At 45.2% G+C, this 17,118-nt stretch overlaps 13 non-coding genes across 13 annotated transcripts; all 13 read left to right on the forward strand.

Annotated features, from left to right (window-relative positions):
• The first annotated feature begins 488 nt into the window (after nucleotides 1-488).
• On the forward strand, nucleotides 489-679 carry LOC141215856 (U2 spliceosomal RNA). The gene has a single exon (XR_012284909.1). It is a non-coding gene; the product is annotated as a U2 spliceosomal RNA (small nuclear RNA).
• Nucleotides 680-1,798: 1,119 nt separating this feature from the next.
• Nucleotides 1,799-1,989, forward strand: LOC141215857 (U2 spliceosomal RNA). Its single transcript, XR_012284910.1, has one exon. It is a non-coding gene; the product is annotated as a U2 spliceosomal RNA (small nuclear RNA).
• A 1,120-nt stretch (nucleotides 1,990-3,109) lies between these two features.
• Nucleotides 3,110-3,300, forward strand: LOC141215858 (U2 spliceosomal RNA). Its single transcript, XR_012284911.1, has one exon. It is a non-coding gene; the product is annotated as a U2 spliceosomal RNA (small nuclear RNA).
• A 1,121-nt stretch (nucleotides 3,301-4,421) lies between these two features.
• Nucleotides 4,422-4,612, forward strand: LOC141215859 (U2 spliceosomal RNA). The gene has a single exon (XR_012284912.1). It is a non-coding gene; the product is annotated as a U2 spliceosomal RNA (small nuclear RNA).
• A 1,122-nt stretch (nucleotides 4,613-5,734) lies between these two features.
• Nucleotides 5,735-5,925, forward strand: LOC141215860 (U2 spliceosomal RNA). Its single transcript, XR_012284913.1, has one exon. It is a non-coding gene; the product is annotated as a U2 spliceosomal RNA (small nuclear RNA).
• Nucleotides 5,926-7,044: 1,119 nt separating this feature from the next.
• LOC141215862 (U2 spliceosomal RNA) lies at nucleotides 7,045-7,235 on the forward strand. Its single transcript, XR_012284915.1, has one exon. It is a non-coding gene; the product is annotated as a U2 spliceosomal RNA (small nuclear RNA).
• A 1,120-nt stretch (nucleotides 7,236-8,355) lies between these two features.
• Nucleotides 8,356-8,546, forward strand: LOC141215863 (U2 spliceosomal RNA). Its single transcript, XR_012284916.1, has one exon. It is a non-coding gene; the product is annotated as a U2 spliceosomal RNA (small nuclear RNA).
• A 1,120-nt stretch (nucleotides 8,547-9,666) lies between these two features.
• LOC141215864 (U2 spliceosomal RNA) lies at nucleotides 9,667-9,857 on the forward strand. The gene has a single exon (XR_012284917.1). It is a non-coding gene; the product is annotated as a U2 spliceosomal RNA (small nuclear RNA).
• A 1,120-nt stretch (nucleotides 9,858-10,977) lies between these two features.
• On the forward strand, nucleotides 10,978-11,168 carry LOC141215865 (U2 spliceosomal RNA). The gene has a single exon (XR_012284918.1). It is a non-coding gene; the product is annotated as a U2 spliceosomal RNA (small nuclear RNA).
• Nucleotides 11,169-12,294: 1,126 nt separating this feature from the next.
• LOC141215866 (U2 spliceosomal RNA) lies at nucleotides 12,295-12,485 on the forward strand. The gene has a single exon (XR_012284919.1). It is a non-coding gene; the product is annotated as a U2 spliceosomal RNA (small nuclear RNA).
• Nucleotides 12,486-13,605: 1,120 nt separating this feature from the next.
• Nucleotides 13,606-13,796, forward strand: LOC141215867 (U2 spliceosomal RNA). Its single transcript, XR_012284920.1, has one exon. It is a non-coding gene; the product is annotated as a U2 spliceosomal RNA (small nuclear RNA).
• Nucleotides 13,797-14,916: 1,120 nt separating this feature from the next.
• LOC141215868 (U2 spliceosomal RNA) lies at nucleotides 14,917-15,107 on the forward strand. Its single transcript, XR_012284921.1, has one exon. It is a non-coding gene; the product is annotated as a U2 spliceosomal RNA (small nuclear RNA).
• A 1,120-nt stretch (nucleotides 15,108-16,227) lies between these two features.
• LOC141215869 (U2 spliceosomal RNA) lies at nucleotides 16,228-16,418 on the forward strand. Its single transcript, XR_012284922.1, has one exon. It is a non-coding gene; the product is annotated as a U2 spliceosomal RNA (small nuclear RNA).
• The last annotated feature ends 700 nt before the right edge of the window (nucleotides 16,419-17,118 follow it).

A 17,118-nucleotide genomic window follows, 5' to 3' on the forward strand; every position in this document is an offset into this window, starting at 1 on the left:
TTCTCAGTGACATTCAGCCATCCAGGTATCCCGCCTGCAGTAGACGGAATGTGGCAATGGAACGCTGGCTGCGCGTGTCATAATAGGCTCTGAGCCTTTATATACCTGCGCACAGCAGCAGCCACCTTCAGTCTGCTGCTGGACAGCCAGCAGCAGCAGCAGGAGAGGTAATTAATCAGCAACCCTCCTGCTAAGGGTAGACAGCTGCTCGTTCCACCCCCCCCCCCCGCCTTAATTGGTTCTCCTCCCTTCCAACGGTGTTGAGGCGGGTGGGAACAGCCGGGGGTTGAGGGTACTGTGCTAAAAGAGGTGGAGTTATGCAGATCTAAAACGCGTGGATTGCAGCAGCAGCAAGCCGAAAAGTGCAGGCATGTGAGGGATCTAGAGGTTGACAGCATGTCTTCTTAACGGGAGTCCAGGTGGCCATCTCCACAAATGGACTTTTCAGAATCCTTGGGTGGCACCGTAGTCGGAAACCAATTCTGGTTATCGCTTCTCGGCCTTTTGGCTAAGATCAAGTGTAGTATCTGTTCTTATCAGTTTAATATCTGATACGTCCCCTATCTGGGGACCATATATTAAATGGATTTTTAGAACAGGGAGATGGAAAAAGAGCTTGCTCTGTCCACTCCACGCATTGACCTGGTATTGCAGTATCTCCAGGACCGGTGCACCCCTTCTTTAATGCAGTTTCTAAAATCAGAAAGAATTGAATTCAATGCTTTTTGTTCATTTTGCTTGTTTGTCGGATTTTGGTATGGACTCTTTGGCTTTGCTTTTCTTCTCCTCATTGGTTTTTCATGTTAAAAGTTGCAGAAGCCAGATGACAAGCTCATTTTGGTTCAACTTCAGCAACTGTGCATTGCATTGCCATGTAATGTAATGTAATGCAATGCTATCTATCTAGCTCTCCCTCTATACTTCCTTTTGGATAAACAGACATATTAGGCAAGCATTTTGGAGCTTTCACCTAAATAACTACAGGTGGTGAGATAAGCTGCACAATATAATTGACCTTTCAGTATATTGTTGCACACACACCATCTATTTAGCAAATGCCCTTGTTATCAACAGCAGCCTTTTAAACTCACCTGAGCTAACAGGTATGTGAGCTGGTTACTCTGCTGCGCTTAAAATTTCTTTTTTGGTTTGCTACAATGCCTTTTCTGAAACGTTGTCTCCCTCTGCTGGAACACTGACTTCTTTCATTTAATGCCTGCAGACTATAAAAGAGAAACCAACCCAAAAAGTTTGGTTGATTAGTCTGTGGCATTCTTTTAAACTGTTGCTTATGGCGGTCTCTGTGAGCTTCTCAGTGACATTCAGCCATCCAGGTATCCCGCCTGCAGTAGACGGAATGTGGCAATGGAACGCTGGCTGCGCGTGTCATAATAGGCTCTGAGCCTTTATATACCTGCGCACAGCAGCAGCCACCTTCAGTCTGCTGCTGGACAGCCAGCAGCAGCAGCAGCAGGAGAGGTAATTAATCAGCAACCCTCCTGCTAAGGGTAGACAGCTGCTCGTTCCACCCCCCCCCCGCCTTAATTGGTTCTCCTCCCTTCCAACGGTGTTGAGGCGGGTGGGAACAGCCGGGGGTTGAGGGTACTGTGCTAAAAGAGGTGGAGTTATGCAGATCTAAAACGCGTGGATTGCAGCAGCAGCAAGCCGAAAAGTGCAGGCATGTGAGGGATCTAGAGGTTGACAGCATGTCTTCTTAACGGGAGTCCAGGTGGCCATCTCCACAAATGGACTTTTCAGAATCCTTGGGTGGCACCGTAGTCGGAAACCAATTCTGGTTATCGCTTCTCGGCCTTTTGGCTAAGATCAAGTGTAGTATCTGTTCTTATCAGTTTAATATCTGATACGTCCCCTATCTGGGGACCATATATTAAATGGATTTTTAGAACAGGGAGATGGAAAAAGAGCTTGCTCTGTCCACTCCACGCATTGACCTGGTATTGCAGTATCTCCAGGACCGGTGCACCCCTTCTTTAATGCAGTTTCTAAAATCAGAAAGAATTGAATTCAATGCTTTTTGTTCATTTTGCTTGTTTGTCGAATTTTGGGATGGACTCTTTGGCTTTGCTTTTCTTCTCCTCATTGGATTTTTCATGTTAAAAGTTGCAGAAGCCAGATGACAAGCTCATTTTGGTTCAACTTCAGCAACTGTGCATTGCATTGCCATGTAATGTAATGTAATGCAATGCTATCTATCTAGCTCTCCCTCTATACTTCCTTTTGGATAAACAGACATATTAGGCAAGCATTTTGGAGCTTTCACCTAAATAACTACAGGTGGTGAGATAAGCTGCACAATATAATTGACCTTTCAGTATATTGTTGCACACACACCATCTATTTAGCAAATGCCCTTGTTATCAACAGCAGCCTTTTAAACTCACCTGAGCTAACAGGTATGTGAGCTGGTTACTCTGCTGCGCTTAAAATTTCTTTTTTGGTTTGCTACAATGCCTTTTCTGAAACGTTGTCTCCCTCTGCTGGAACACTGACTTCTTTCATTTAATGCCTGCAGACTATAAAAGAGAAACCAACCCAAAAAGTTTGGTTGATTAGTCTGTGGCATTCTTTTAAACTGTTGCTTATGGCGGTCTCTGTGAGCTTCTCAGTGACATTCAGCCATCCAGGTATCCCGCCTGCAGTAGACGGAATGTGGCAATGGAACGCTGGCTGCGCGTGTCATAATAGGCTCTGAGCCTTTATATACCTGCGCACAGCAGCAGCCACCTTCAGTCTGCTGCTGGACAGCCAGCAGCAGCAGCAGCAGGAGAGGTAATTAATCAGCAACCCTCCTGCTAAGGGTAGACAGCTGCTCGTTCCACCCCCCCCCCGCCTTAATTGGTTTTCCTCCCTTCCAACGGTGTTGAGGCGGGTGGGAACAGCCGGGGGTTGAGGGTACTGTGCTAAAAGAGGTGGAGTTATGCAGATCTAAAACGCGTGGATTGCAGCAGCAGCAAGCCGAAAAGTGCAGGCATGTGAGGGATCTAGAGGTTGACAGCATGTCTTCTTAACGGGAGTCCAGGTGGCCATCTCCACAAATGGACTTTTCAGAATCCTTGGGTGGCACCGTAGTCGGAAACCAATTCTGGTTATCGCTTCTCGGCCTTTTGGCTAAGATCAAGTGTAGTATCTGTTCTTATCAGTTTAATATCTGATACGTCCCCTATCTGGGGACCATATATTAAATGGATTTTTAGAACAGGGAGATGGAAAAAGAGCTTGCTCTGTCCACTCCACGCATTGACCTGGTATTGCAGTATCTCCAGGACCGGTGCACCCCTTCTTTAATGCAGTTTCTAAAATCAGAAAGAATTGAATTCAATGCTTTTTGTTCATTTTGCTTGTTTGTCGGATTTTGGGATGGACTCTTTGGCTTTGCTTTTCTTCTCCTCATTGGATTTTTCATGTTAAAAGTTGCAGAAGCCAGATGACAAGCTCATTTTGGTTCAACTTCAGCAACTGTGCATTGCATTGCCATGTAATGTAATGTAATGCAATGCTATCTATCTAGCTTTCCCTCTATACTTCCTTTTGGATAAACAGACATATTAGGCAAGCATTTTGGAGCTTTCACCTAAATAACTACAGGTGGTGAGATAAGCTGCACAATATAATTGACCTTTCAGTATATTGTTGCACACACACCATCTATTTAGCAAATGCCCTTGTTATCAACAGCAGCCTTTTAAACTCACCTGAGCTAACAGGTATGTGAGCTGGTTACTCTGCTGCGCTTAAAATTTCTTTTTTGGTTTGCTACAATGCCTTTTCTGAAACGTTGTCTCCCTCTGCTGGAACACTGACTTCTTTCATTTAATGCCTGCAGACTATAAAAGAGAAACCAACCCAAAAAGTTTGGTTGATTAGTCTGTGGCATTCTTTTAAACTGTTGCTTATGGCGGTCTCTGTGAGCTTCTCAGTGACATTCAGCCATCCAGGTATCCCGCCTGCAGTAGACGGAATGTGGCAATGGAACGCTGGCTGCGCGTGTCATAATAGGCTCTGAGCCTTTATATACCTGCGCACAGCAGCAGCCACCTTCAGTCTGCTGCTGGCCAGCCAGCAGCAGCAGCAGCAGGAGAGGTAATTAATCAGCAACCCTCCTGCTAAGGGTAGACAGCTGCTCGTTCCACCCCCCCCCCCGCCTTAATTGGTTCTCCTCAATTCCAACGGTGTTGAGGCGGGTGGGAACAGCCGGGGGTTGAGGGTACTGTGCTAAAAGAGGTGGAGTTATGCAGATCTAAAACGCGTGGATTGCAGCAGCAGCAAGCCGAAAAGTGCAGGCATGTGAGGGATCTAGAGGTTGACAGCATGTCTTCTTAACGGGAGTCCAGGTGGCCATCTCCACAAATGGACTTTTCAGAATCCTTGGGTGGCACCGTAGTCGGAAACCAATTCTGGTTATCGCTTCTCGGCCTTTTGGCTAAGATCAAGTGTAGTATCTGTTCTTATCAGTTTAATATCTGATACGTCCCCTATCTGGGGACCATATATTAAATGGATTTTTAGAACAGGGAGATGGAAAAAGAGCTTGCTCTGTCCACTCCACGCATTGACCTGGTATTGCAGTATCTCCAGGACCGGTGCACCCCTTCTTTAATGCAGTTTCTAAAATCAGAAAGAATTGAATTCAATGCTTTTTGTTCATTTTGCTTGTTTGTCGGATTTTGGTATGGACTCTTTGGCTTTGCTTTTCTTCTCCTCATTGGATTTTTCATGTTAAAAGTTGCAGAAGCCAGATGACAAGCTCATTTTGGTTCAACTTCAGCAACTGTGCATTGCATTGCCATGTAATGTAATGTAATGCAATGCTATCTATCTAGCTCTCCCTCTATACTTCCTTTTGGATAAACAGACATATTAGGCAAGCATTTTGGAGCTTTCACCTAAATAACTACAGGTGGTGAGATAAGCTGCACAATATAATTGACCTTTCAGTATATTGTTGCACACACACCATCTATTTAGCAAATGCCCTTGTTATCAACAGCAGCCTTTTAAACTCACCTGAGCTAACAGGTATGTGAGCTGGTTACTCTGCTGCGCTTAAAATTTATTTTTTGGTTTGCTACAATGCCTTTTCTGAAACGTTGTCTCCCTCTGCTGGAACACTGACTTCTTTCATTTAATGCCTGCAGACTATAAAAGAGAAACCAACCCAAAAAGTTTGGTTGATTAGTCTGTGGCATTCTTTTAAACTGTTGCTTATGGCGGTCTCTGTGAGCTTCTCAGTGACATTCAGCCATCCAGGTATCCCGCCTGCAGTAGACGGAATGTGGCAATGGAACGCTGGCTGCGCGTGTCATAATAGGCTCTGAGCCTTTATATACCTGCGCACAGCAGCAGCCACCTTCAGTCTGCTGCTGGACAGCCAGCAGCAGCAGCAGCAGGAGAGGTAATTAATCAGCAACCCTCCTGCTAAGGGTAGACAGCTGCTCGTTCCACCCCCCCCCCCCGCCTTAATTGGTTCTCCTCCCTTCCAACGGTGTTGAGGCGGGTGGGAACAGCCGGGGGTTGAGGGTACTGTGCTAAAAGAGGTGGAGTTATGCAGATCTAAAACGCGTGGATTGCAGCAGCAGCAAGCCGAAAAGTGCAGGCATGTGAGGGATCTAGAGGTTGACAGCATGTCTTCTTAACGGGAGTCCAGGTGGCCATCTCCACAAATGGACTTTTCAGAATCCTTGGGTGGCACCGTAGTCGGAAACCAATTCTGGTTATCGCTTCTCGGCCTTTTGGCTAAGATCAAGTGTAGTATCTGTTCTTATCAGTTTAATATCTGATACGTCCCCTATCTGGGGACCATATATTAAATGGATTTTTAGAACAGGGAGATGGAAAAAGAGCTTGCTCTGTCCACTCCACGCATTGACCTGGTATTGCAGTATCTCCAGGACCGGTGCACCCCTTCTTTAATGCAGTTTCTAAAATCAGAAAGAATTGAATTCAATGCTTTTTGTTCATTTTGCTTGTTTGTCGGATTTTGGGATGGACTCTTTGGCTTTGCTTTTCTTCTCCTCATTGGATTTTTCATGTTAAAAGTTGCAGAAGCCAGATGACAAGCTCATTTTGGTTCAACTTCAGCAACTGTGCATTGCATTGCCATGTAATGTAATGTAATGCAATGCTATCTATCTAGCTCTCCCTCTATACTTCCTTTTGGATAAACAGACATATTAGGCAAGCATTTTGGAGCTTTCACCTAAATAACTACAGGTGGTGAGATAAGCTGCACAATATAATTGACCTTTCAGTATATTGTTGCACACACACCATCTATTTAGCAAATGCCCTTGTTATCAACAGCAGCCTTTTAAACTCACCTGAGCTAACAGGTATGTGAGCTGGTTACTCTGCTGCGCTTAAAATTTATTTTTTGGTTTGCTACAATGCCTTTTCTGAAACGTTGTCTCCCTCTGCTGGAACACTGACTTCTTTCATTTAATGCCTGCAGACTATAAAAGAGAAACCAACCCAAAAAGTTTGGTTGATTAGTCTGTGGCATTCTTTTAAACTGTTGCTTATGGCGGTCTCTGTGAGCTTCTCAGTGACATTCAGCCATCCAGGTATCCCGCCTGCAGTAGATGGAATGTGGCAATGGAACGCTGGCTGCGCGTGTCATAATAGGCTCTGAGCCTTTATATACCTGCGCACAGCAGCAGCCACCTTCAGTCTGCTGCTGGACAGCCAGCAGCAGCAGCAGCAGGAGAGGTAATTAATCAGCAACCCTCCTGCTAAGGGTAGACAGCTGCTCGTTCCACCCCCCCCCGCCTTAATTGGTTCTCCTCCCTTCCAACGGTGTTGAGGCGGGTGGGAACAGCCGGGGGTTGAGGGTACTGTGCTAAAAGAGATGGAGTTATACAGATCTAAAACGCGTGGATTGCAGCAGCAGCAAGCCGAAAAGTGCAGGCATGTGAGGGATCTAGAGGTTGACAGCATGTCTTCTTAACGGGAGTCCAGGTGGCCATCTCCACAAATGGACTTTTCAGAATCCTTGGGTGGCACCGTAGTCGGAAACCAATTCTGGTTATCGCTTCTCGGCCTTTTGGCTAAGATCAAGTGTAGTATCTGTTCTTATCAGTTTAATATCTGATACGTCCCCTATCTGGGGACCATATATTAAATGGATTTTTAGAACAGGGAGATGGAAAAAGAGCTTGCTCTGTCCACTCCACGCATTGACCTGGTATTGCAGTATCTCCAGGACCGGTGCACCCCTTCTTTAATGCAGTTTCTAAAATCAGAAAGAATTGAATTCAATGCTTTTTGTTCATTTTGCTTGTTTGTCGGATTTTGGGATGGACTCTTTGGCTTTGCTTTTCTTCTCCTCATTGGATTTTTCATGTTAAAAGTTGCAGAAGCCAGATGACAAGCTCATTTTGGTTCAACTTCAGCAACTGTGCATTGCATTGCCATGTAATGTAATGTAATGCAATGCTATCTATCTAGCTCTCCCTCTATACTTCCTTTTGGATAAACAGACATATTAGGCAAGCATTTTGGAGCTTTCACCTAAATAACTACAGGTGGTGAGATAAGCTGCACAATATAATTGACCTTTCAGTATATTGTTGCACACACACCATCTATTTAGCAAATGCCCTTGTTATCAACAGCAGCCTTTTAAACTCACCTGAGCTAACAGGTATGTGAGCTGGTTACTCTGCTGCGCTTAAAATTTCTTTTTTGGTTTGCTACAATGCCTTTTCTGAAACGTTGTCTCCCTCTGCTGGAACACTGACTTCTTTCATTTAATGCCTGCAGACTATAAAAGAGAAACCAACCCAAAAAGTTTGGTTGATTAGTCTGTGGCATTCTTTTAAACTGTTGCTTATGGCGGTCTCTGTGAGCTTCTCAGTGACATTCAGCCATCCAGGTATCCCGCCTGCAGTAGACGGAATGTGGCAATGGAACGCTGGCTGCGCGTGTCATAATAGGCTCTGAGCCTTTATATACCTGCGCACAGCAGCAGCCACCTTCAGTCTGCTGCTGGACAGCCAGCAGCAGCAGCAGCAGGAGAGGTAATTAATCAGCAACCCTCCTGCTAAGGGTAGACAGCTGCTCGTTCCACCCCCCCCCCGCCTTAATTGGTTCTCCTCCCTTCCAACGGTGTTGAGGCGGGTGGGAACAGCCGGGGGTTGAGGGTACTGTGCTAAAAGAGGTGGAGTTATGCAGATCTAAAACGCGTGGATTGCAGCAGCAGCAAGCCGAAAAGTGCAGGCATGTGAGGGATCTAGAGGTTGACAGCATGTCTTCTTAACGGGAGTCCAGGTGGCCATCTCCACAAATGGACTTTTCAGAATCCTTGGGTGGCACCGTAGTCGGAAACCAATTCTGGTTATCGCTTCTCGGCCTTTTGGCTAAGATCAAGTGTAGTATCTGTTCTTATCAGTTTAATATCTGATACGTCCCCTATCTGGGGACCATATATTAAATGGATTTTTAGAACAGGGAGATGGAAAAAGAGCTTGCTCTGTCCACTCCACGCATTGACCTGGTATTGCAGTATCTCCAGGACCGGTGCACCCCTTCTTTAATGCAGTTTCTAAAATCAGAAAGAATTGAATTCAATGCTTTTTGTTCATTTTGCTTGTTTGTCGGATTTTGGGATGGACTCTTTGGCTTTGCTTTTCTTCTCCTCATTGGATTTTTCATGTTAAAAGTTGCAGAAGCCAGATGACAAGCTCATTTTGGTTCAACTTCAGCAACTGTGCATTGCATTGCCATGTAATGTAATGTAATGCAATGCTATCTATCTAGCTCTCCCTCTATACTTCCTTTTGGATAAACAGACATATTAGGCAAGCATTTTGGAGCTTTCACCTAAATAACTACAGGTGGTGAGATAAGCTGCACAATATAATTGACCTTTCAGTATATTGTTGCACACACACCATCTATTTAGCAAATGCCCTTGTTATCAACAGCAGCCTTTTAAACTCACCTGAGCTAACAGGTATGTGAGCTGGTTACTCTGCTGCGCTTAAAATTTCTTTTTTGGTTTGCTACAATGCCTTTTCTGAAACGTTGTCTCCCTCTGCTGGAACACTGACTTCTTTCATTTAATGCCTGCAGACTATAAAAGAGAAACCAACCCAAAAAGTTTGGTTGATTAGTCTGTGGCATTCTTTTAAACTGTTGCTTATGGCGGTCTCTGTGAGCTTCTCAGTGACATTCAGCCATCCAGGTATCCCGCCTGCAGTAGACGGAATGTGGCAATGGAACGCTGGCTGGGCGTGTCATAATAGGCTCTGAGCCTTTATATACCTGCGCACAGCAGCAGCCACCTTCAGTCTGCTGCTGGACAGCCAGCAGCAGCAGCAGCAGGAGAGGTAATTAATCAGCAACCCTCCTGCTAAGGGTAGACAGCTGCTCGTTCCACCCCCCCCCCGCCTTAATTGGTTCTCCTCCCTTCCAACGGTGTTGAGGCGGGTGGGAACAGCCGGGGGTTGAGGGTACTGTGCTAAAAGAGGTGGAGTTATGCAGATCTAAAACGCGTGGATTGCAGCAGCAGCAAGCCGAAAAGTGCAGGCATGTGAGGGATCTAGAGGTTGACAGCATGTCTTCTTAACGGGAGTCCAGGTGGCCATCTCCACAAATGGACTTTTCAGAATCCTTGGGTGGCACCGTAGTCGGAAACCAATTCTGGTTATCGCTTCTCGGCCTTTTGGCTAAGATCAAGTGTAGTATCTGTTCTTATCAGTTTAATATCTGATACGTCCCCTATCTGGGGACCATATATTAAATGGATTTTTAGAACAGGGAGATGGAAAAAGAGCTTGCTCTGTCCACTCCACGCATTGACCTGGTATTGCAGTATCTCCAGGACCGGTGCACCCCTTCTTTAATGCAGTTTCTAAAATCAGAAAGAATTGAATTCAATGCTTTTTGTTCATTTTGCTTGTTTGTCGGATTTTGGGATGGACTCTTTGGCTTTGCTTTTCTTCTCCTCATTGGATTTTTCATGTTAAAAGTTGCAGAAGCCAGATGACAAGCTCATTTTGGTTCAACTTCAGCAACTGTGCATTGCATTGCCATGTAATGTAATGTAATGCAATGCTATCTATCTAGCTCTCTCTCTATACTTCCTTTTGGATAAACAGACATATTAGGCAAGCATTTTGGAGCTTTCACCTAAATAACTACAGGTGGTGAGATAAGCTGCACAATATAATTGACCTTTCAGTATATTGTTGCACACACACCATCTATTTAGCAAATGCCCTTGTTATCAACAGCAGCCTTTTAAACTCACCTGAGCTAACAGGTATGTGAGCTGGTTACTCTGCTGCGCTTAAAATTTCTTTTTTGGTTTGCTACAATGCCTTTTCTGAAACGTTGTCTCCCTCTGCTGGAACACTGACTTCTTTCATTTAATGCCTGCAGACTATAAAAGAGAAACCAACCCAAAAAGTTTGGTTGATTAGTCTGTGGCATTCTTTTAAACTGTTGCTTATGGCGGTCTCTGTGAGCTTCTCAGTGACATTCAGCCATCCAGGTATCCCGCCTGCAGTAGACGGAATGTGGCAATGGAACGCTGGCTGCGCGTGTCATAATAGGCTCTGAGCCTTTATATACCTGCGCACAGCAGCAGCCACCTTCAGTCTGCTGCTGGACAGCCAGCAGCAGCAGGAGAGGTAATTAATCAGCAACCCTCCTGCTAAGGGTAGACAGCTGCTCGTTCCACCCCCCCCCCCCCCCCGCCTTAATTGGTTCTCCTCCCTTCCAACGGTGTTGAGGCGGGTGGGAACAGCCGGGGGTTGAGGGTACTGTGCTAAAAGAGGTGGAGTTATGCAGATCTAAAACGCGTGGATTGCAGCAGCAGCAAGCCGAAAAGTGCAGGCATGTGAGGGATCTAGAGGTTGACAGCATGTCTTCTTAACGGGAGTCCAGGTGGCCATCTCCACAAATGGACTTTTCAGAATCCTTGGGTGGCACCGTAGTCGGAAACCAATTCTGGTTATCGCTTCTCGGCCTTTTGGCTAAGATCAAGTGTAGTATCTGTTCTTATCAGTTTAATATCTGATACGTCCCCTATCTGGGGACCATATATTAAATGGATTTTTAGAACAGGGAGATGGAAAAAGAGCTTGCTCTGTCCACTCCACGCATTGACCTGGTATTGCAGTATCTCCAGGACCGGTGCACCCCTTCTTTAATGCAGTTTCTAAAATCAGAAAGAATTGAATTCAATGTTTTTTGTTCATTTTGCTTGTTTGTCGGATTTTGGGATGGACTCTTTGGCTTTGCTTTTCTTCTCCTCATTGGATTTTTCATGTTAAAAGTTGCAGAAGCCAGATGACAAGCTCATTTTGGTTCAACTTCAGCAACTGTGCATTGCATTGCCATGTAATGTAATGTAATGCAATGCTATCTATCTAGCTCTCCCTCTATACTTCCTTTTGGATAAACAGACATATTAGGCAAGCATTAGTGGAGCTTTCACCTAAATAACTACAGGTGGTGAGATAAGCTGCACAATATAATTGACCTTTCAGTATATTGTTGCACACACACCATCTATTTAGCAAATGCCCTTGTTATCAACAGCAGCCTTTTAAACTCACCTGAGCTAACAGGTATGTGAGCTGGTTACTCTGCTGCGCTTAAAATTTCTTTTTTGGTTTGCTACAATGCCTTTTCTGAAACGTTGTCTCCCTCTGCTGGAACACTGACTTCTTTCATTTAATGCCTGCAGACTATAAAAGAGAAACCAACCCAAAAAGTTTGGTTGATTAGTCTGTGGCATTCTTTTAAACTGTTGCTTATGGCGGTCTCTGTGAGCTTCTCAGTGACATTCAGCCATCCAGGTATCCCGCCTGCAGTAGACGGAATGTGGCAATGGAACGCTGGCTGCGCGTGTCATAATAGGCTCTGAGCCTTTATATACCTGCGCACAGCAGCAGCCACCTTCAGTCTGCTGCTGGACAGCCAGCAGCAGCAGCAGCAGGAGAGGTAATTAATCAGCAACCCTCCTGCTAAGGGTAGACAGCTGCTCGTTCCACCCCCCCCCCCCCCCGCCTTAATTGGTTCTCCTCCCTTCCAACGGTGTTGAGGCGGGTGGGAACAGCCGGGGGTTGAGGGTACTGTGCTAAAAGAGGTGGAGTTATGCAGATCTAAAACGCGTGGATTGCAGCAGCAGCAAGCCGAAAAGTGCAGGCATGTGAGGGATCTAGAGGTTGACAGCATGTCTTCTTAACGGGAGTCCAGGTGGCCATCTCCACAAATGGACTTTTCAGAATCCTTGGGTGGCACCGTAGTCGGAAACCAATTCTGGTTATCGCTTCTCGGCCTTTTGGCTAAGATCAAGTGTAGTATCTGTTCTTATCAGTTTAATATCTGATACGTCCCCTATCTGGGGACCATATATTAAATGGATTTTTAGAACAGGGAGATGGAAAAAGAGCTTGCTCTGTCCACTCCACGCATTGACCTGGTATTGCAGTATCTCCAGGACCGGTGCACCCCTTCTTTAATGCAGTTTCTAAAATCAGAAAGAATTGAATTCAATGCTTTTTGTTCATTTTGCTTGTTTGTCGGATTTTGGGATGGACTCTTTGGCTTTGCTTTTCTTCTCCTCATTGGATTTTTCATGTTAAAAGTTGCAGAAGCCAGATGACAAGCTCATTTTGGTTCAACTTCAGCAACTGTGCATTGCATTGCCATGTAATGTAATGTAATGCAATGCTATCTATCTAGCTCTCCCTCTATACTTCCTTTTGGATAAACAGACATATTAGGCAAGCATTTTGGAGCTTTCACCTAAATAACTACAGGTGGTGAGATAAGCTGCACAATATAATTGACCTTTCAGTATATTGTTGCACACACACCATCTATTTAGCAAATGCCCTTGTTATCAACAGCAGCCTTTTAAACTCACCTGAGCTAACAGGTATGTGAGCTGGTTACTCTGCTGCGCTTAAAATTTCTTTTTTGGTTTGCTACAATGCCTTTTCTGAAACGTTGTCTCCCTCTGCTGGAACACTGACTTCTTTCATTTAATGCCTGCAGACTATAAAAGAGAAACCAACCCAAAAAGTTTGGTTGATTAGTCTGTGGCATTCTTTTAAACTGTTGCTTATGGCGGTCTCTGTGAGCTTCTCAGTGACATTCAGCCATCCAGGTATCCCGCCTGCAGTAGACGGAATGTGGCAATGGAACGCTTGCTGCGCGTGTCATAATAGGCTCTGAGCCTTTATATACCTGCGCACAGCAGCAGCCACCTTCAGTCTGCTGCTGGACAGCCAGCGGCAGCAGCAGCAGGAGAGGTAATTAATCAGCAACCCTCCTGCTAAGGGTAGACAGCTGCTCGTTCCACCCCCCCCCCGCCTTAATTGGTTCTCCTCCCTTCCAACGGTGTTGAGGCGGGTGGGAACAGCCGGGGGTTGAGGGTACTGTGCTAAAAGAGGTGGAGTTATGCAGATCTAAAACGCGTGGATTGCAGCAGCAGCAAGCCGAAAAGTGCAGGCATGTGAGGGATCTAGAGGTTGACAGCATGTCTTCTTAACGGGAGTCCAGGTGGCCATCTCCACAAATGGACTTTTCAGAATCCTTGGGTGGCACCGTAGTCGGAAACCAATTCTGGTTATCGCTTCTCGGCCTTTTGGCTAAGATCAAGTGTAGTATCTGTTCTTATCAGTTTAATATCTGATACGTCCCCTATCTGGGGACCATATATTAAATGGATTTTTAGAACAGGGAGATGGAAAAAGAGCTTGCTCTGTCCACTCCACGCATTGACCTGGTATTGCAGTATCTCCAGGACCGGTGCACCCCTTCTTTAATGCAGTTTCTAAAATCAGAAAGAATTGAATTCAATGCTTTTTGTTCATTTTGCTTGTTTGTCGGATTTTGGGATGGACTCTTTGGCTTTGCTTTTCTTCGCCTCATTGGATTTTTCATGTTAAAAGTTGCAGAAGCCAGATGACAAGCTCATTTTGGTTCAACTTCAGCAACTGTGCATTGCATTGCCATGTAATGTAATGTAATGCAATGCTATCTATCTAGCTCTCCCTCTATACTTCCTTTTGGATAAACAGACATATTAGGCAAGCATTTTGGAGCTTTCACCTAAATAACTACAGGTGGTGAGATAAGCTGCACAATATAATTGACCTTTCAGTATATTGTTGCACACACACCATCTATTTAGCAAATGCCCTTGTTATCAACAGCAGCCTTTTAAACTCACCTGAGCTAACAGGTATGTGAGCTGGTTACTCTGCTGCGCTTAAAATTTCTTTTTTGGTTTGCTACAATGCCTTTTCTGAAACGTTGTCTCCCTCTGCTGGAACACTGACTTCTTTCATTTAATGCCTGCAGACTATAAAAGAGAAACCAACCCAAAAAGTTTGGTTGATTAGTCTGTGGCATTCTTTTAAACTGTTGCTTATGGCGGTCTCTGTGAGCTTCTCAGTGACATTCAGCCATCCAGGTATCCCGCCTGCAGTAGACGGAATGTGGCAATGGAACGCTGGCTGCGCGTGTCATAATAGGCTCTGAGCCTTTATATACCTGCGCACAGCAGCAGCCACCTTCAGTCTGCTGCTGGACAGCCAGCAGCAGCAGCAGCAGGAGAGGTAATTAATCAGCAACCCTCCTGCTAAGGGTAGACAGCTGCTCTTTCCACCCCCCCCCCGCCTTAATTGGTTCTCCTCCCTTCCAACGGTGTTGAGGCGGGTGGGAACAGCCGGGGGTTGAGGGAACTGTGCTAAAAGAGGTGGAGTTATGCAGATCTAAAACGCGTGGATTGCAGCAGCAGCAAGCCGAAAAGTGCAGGCAAGTGAGGGATCTAGAGGTTGACAGCATGTCTTCTTAACGGGAGTCCAGGTGGCCATCTCCACAAATGGACTTTTCAGAATCCTTGGGTGGCACCGTAGTCGGAAACCAATTCTGGTTATCGCTTCTCGGCCTTTTGGCTAAGATCAAGTGTAGTATCTGTTCTTATCAGTTTAATATCTGATACGTCCCCTATCTGGGGACCATATATTAAATGGATTTTTAGAACAGGGAGATGGAAAAAGAGCTTGCTCTGTCCACTCCACGCATTGACCTGGTATTGCAGTATCTCCAGGACCGGTGCACCCCTTCTTTAATGCAGTTTCTAAAATCAGAAAGAATTGAATTCAATGCTTTTTGTTCATTTTGCTTGTTTGTCGGATTTTGGGATGGACTCTTTGGCTTTTCTTTTCTTCTCCTCATTGGATTTTTCATGTTAAAAGTTGCAGAAGCCAGATGACAAGCTCATTTTGGTTCAACTTCAGCAACTGTGCATTGCATTGCCATGTAATGTAATGTAATGCAATGCTATCTATCTAGCTCTCCCTCTATACTTCCTTTTGGATAAACAGACATATTAGGCAAGCATTTTGGAGCTTTCACCTAAATAACTACAGGTGGTGAGATAAGCTGCACAATATAATTGACCTTTCAGTATATTGTTGCACACACACCATCTATTTAGCAAATGCCCTTGTTATCAACAGCAGCCTTTTAAACTCACCTGAGCTAACAGGTATGTGAGCTGGTTACTCTGCTGCGCTTAAAATTTCTTTTTTGGTTTGCTACAATGCCTTTTCTGAAACGTTGTCTCCCTCTGCTGGAACACTGACTTCTTTCATTTAATGCCTGCAGACTATAAAAGAGAAACCAACCCAAAAAGTTTGGTTGATTAGTCTGTGGCATTCTTTTAAACTGTTGCTTATGGCGGTCTCTGTGAGCTTCTCAGTGACATTCAGCCATCCAGGTATCCCGCCTGCAGTAGACGGAATGTGGCAATGGAACGCTGGCTGCGCGTGTCATAATAGGCTCTGAGCCTTTATATACCTGCGCACAGCAGCAGCCACCTTCAGTCTGCTGCTGGACAGCCAGCAGCAGCAGCAGCAGGAGAGGTAATTAATCAGCAACCCTCCTGCTAAGGGTAGACAGCTGCTCTTTCCACCCCCCCCCCGCCTTAATTGGTTCTCCTCCCTTCCAACGGTGTTGAGGCGGGTGGGAACAGCCGGGGGTTGAGGGAACTGTGCTAAAAGAGGTGGAGTTATGCAGATCTAAAACGCGTGGATTGCAGCAGCAGCAAGCCGAAAAGTGCAGGCAAGTGAGGGATCTAGAGGTTGACAGCATGTCTTCTTAACGGGAGTCCAGGTGGCCATCTCCACAAATGGACTTTTCAGAATCCTTGGGTGGCACCGTAGTCGGAAACCAATTCTGGTTATCGCTTCTCGGCCTTTTGGCTAAGATCAAGTGTAGTATCTGTTCTTATCAGTTTAATATCTGATACGTCCCCTATCTGGGGACCATATATTAAATGGATTTTTAGAACAGGGAGATGGAAAAAGAGCTTGCTCTGTCCACTCCACGCATTGACCTGGTATTGCAGTATCTCCAGGACCGGTGCACCCCTTCTTTAATGCAGTTTCTAAAATCAGAAAGAATTGAATTCAATGCTTTTTGTTCATTTTGCTTGTTTGTCAGATTTTGGGATGGACTCTTTGGCTTTGCTTTTCTTCTCCTCATTGGATTTTTCATGTTAAAAGTTGCAGAAGCCAGATGACAAGCTCATTTTGGTTCAACTTCAGCAACTGTGCATTGCATTGCCATGTAATGTAATGTAATGCAATGCTATCTATCTAGCTCTCCCTCTATACTTCCTTTTGGATAAACAGACATATTAGGCAAGCATTTTGGAGCTTTCACCTAAATAACTACAGGTGGTGAGATAAGCTGCACAATATAATTGACCTTTCAGTATATTGTTGCACACACACCATCTATTTAGCAAATGCCCTTGTTATCAACAGCAGCCTTTTAAACTCACCTGAGCTAACAGGTATGTGAGCTGGTTACTCTGCTGCGCTTAAAATTTCTTTTTTGGTTTGCTACAATGCCTTTTCTGAAACGTTGTCTCCCTCTGCTGGAACACTGACTTCTTTCATTTAATGCCTGCAGACTATAAAAGAGAAACCAACCCAAAAAGTTTGGTTGATTAGTCTGTGGCATTCTTTTAAACTGTTGCCTATGGCGGTCTCTGTGAGCTTCTCAGTGACATTCAGCCATCCAGGTATCCCGCCTGCAGTAGACGGAATGTGGCAATGGAACGCTGGC

Source organism: Phyllobates terribilis, unplaced genomic scaffold, assembly GCF_046119375.1.
Source record: "Phyllobates terribilis strain yellow unplaced genomic scaffold, ASM4611937v1 Scaffold_236__1_contigs__length_3049075, whole genome shotgun sequence".
Taxonomy (NCBI): domain Eukaryota; kingdom Metazoa; phylum Chordata; class Amphibia; order Anura; family Dendrobatidae; genus Phyllobates; species Phyllobates terribilis.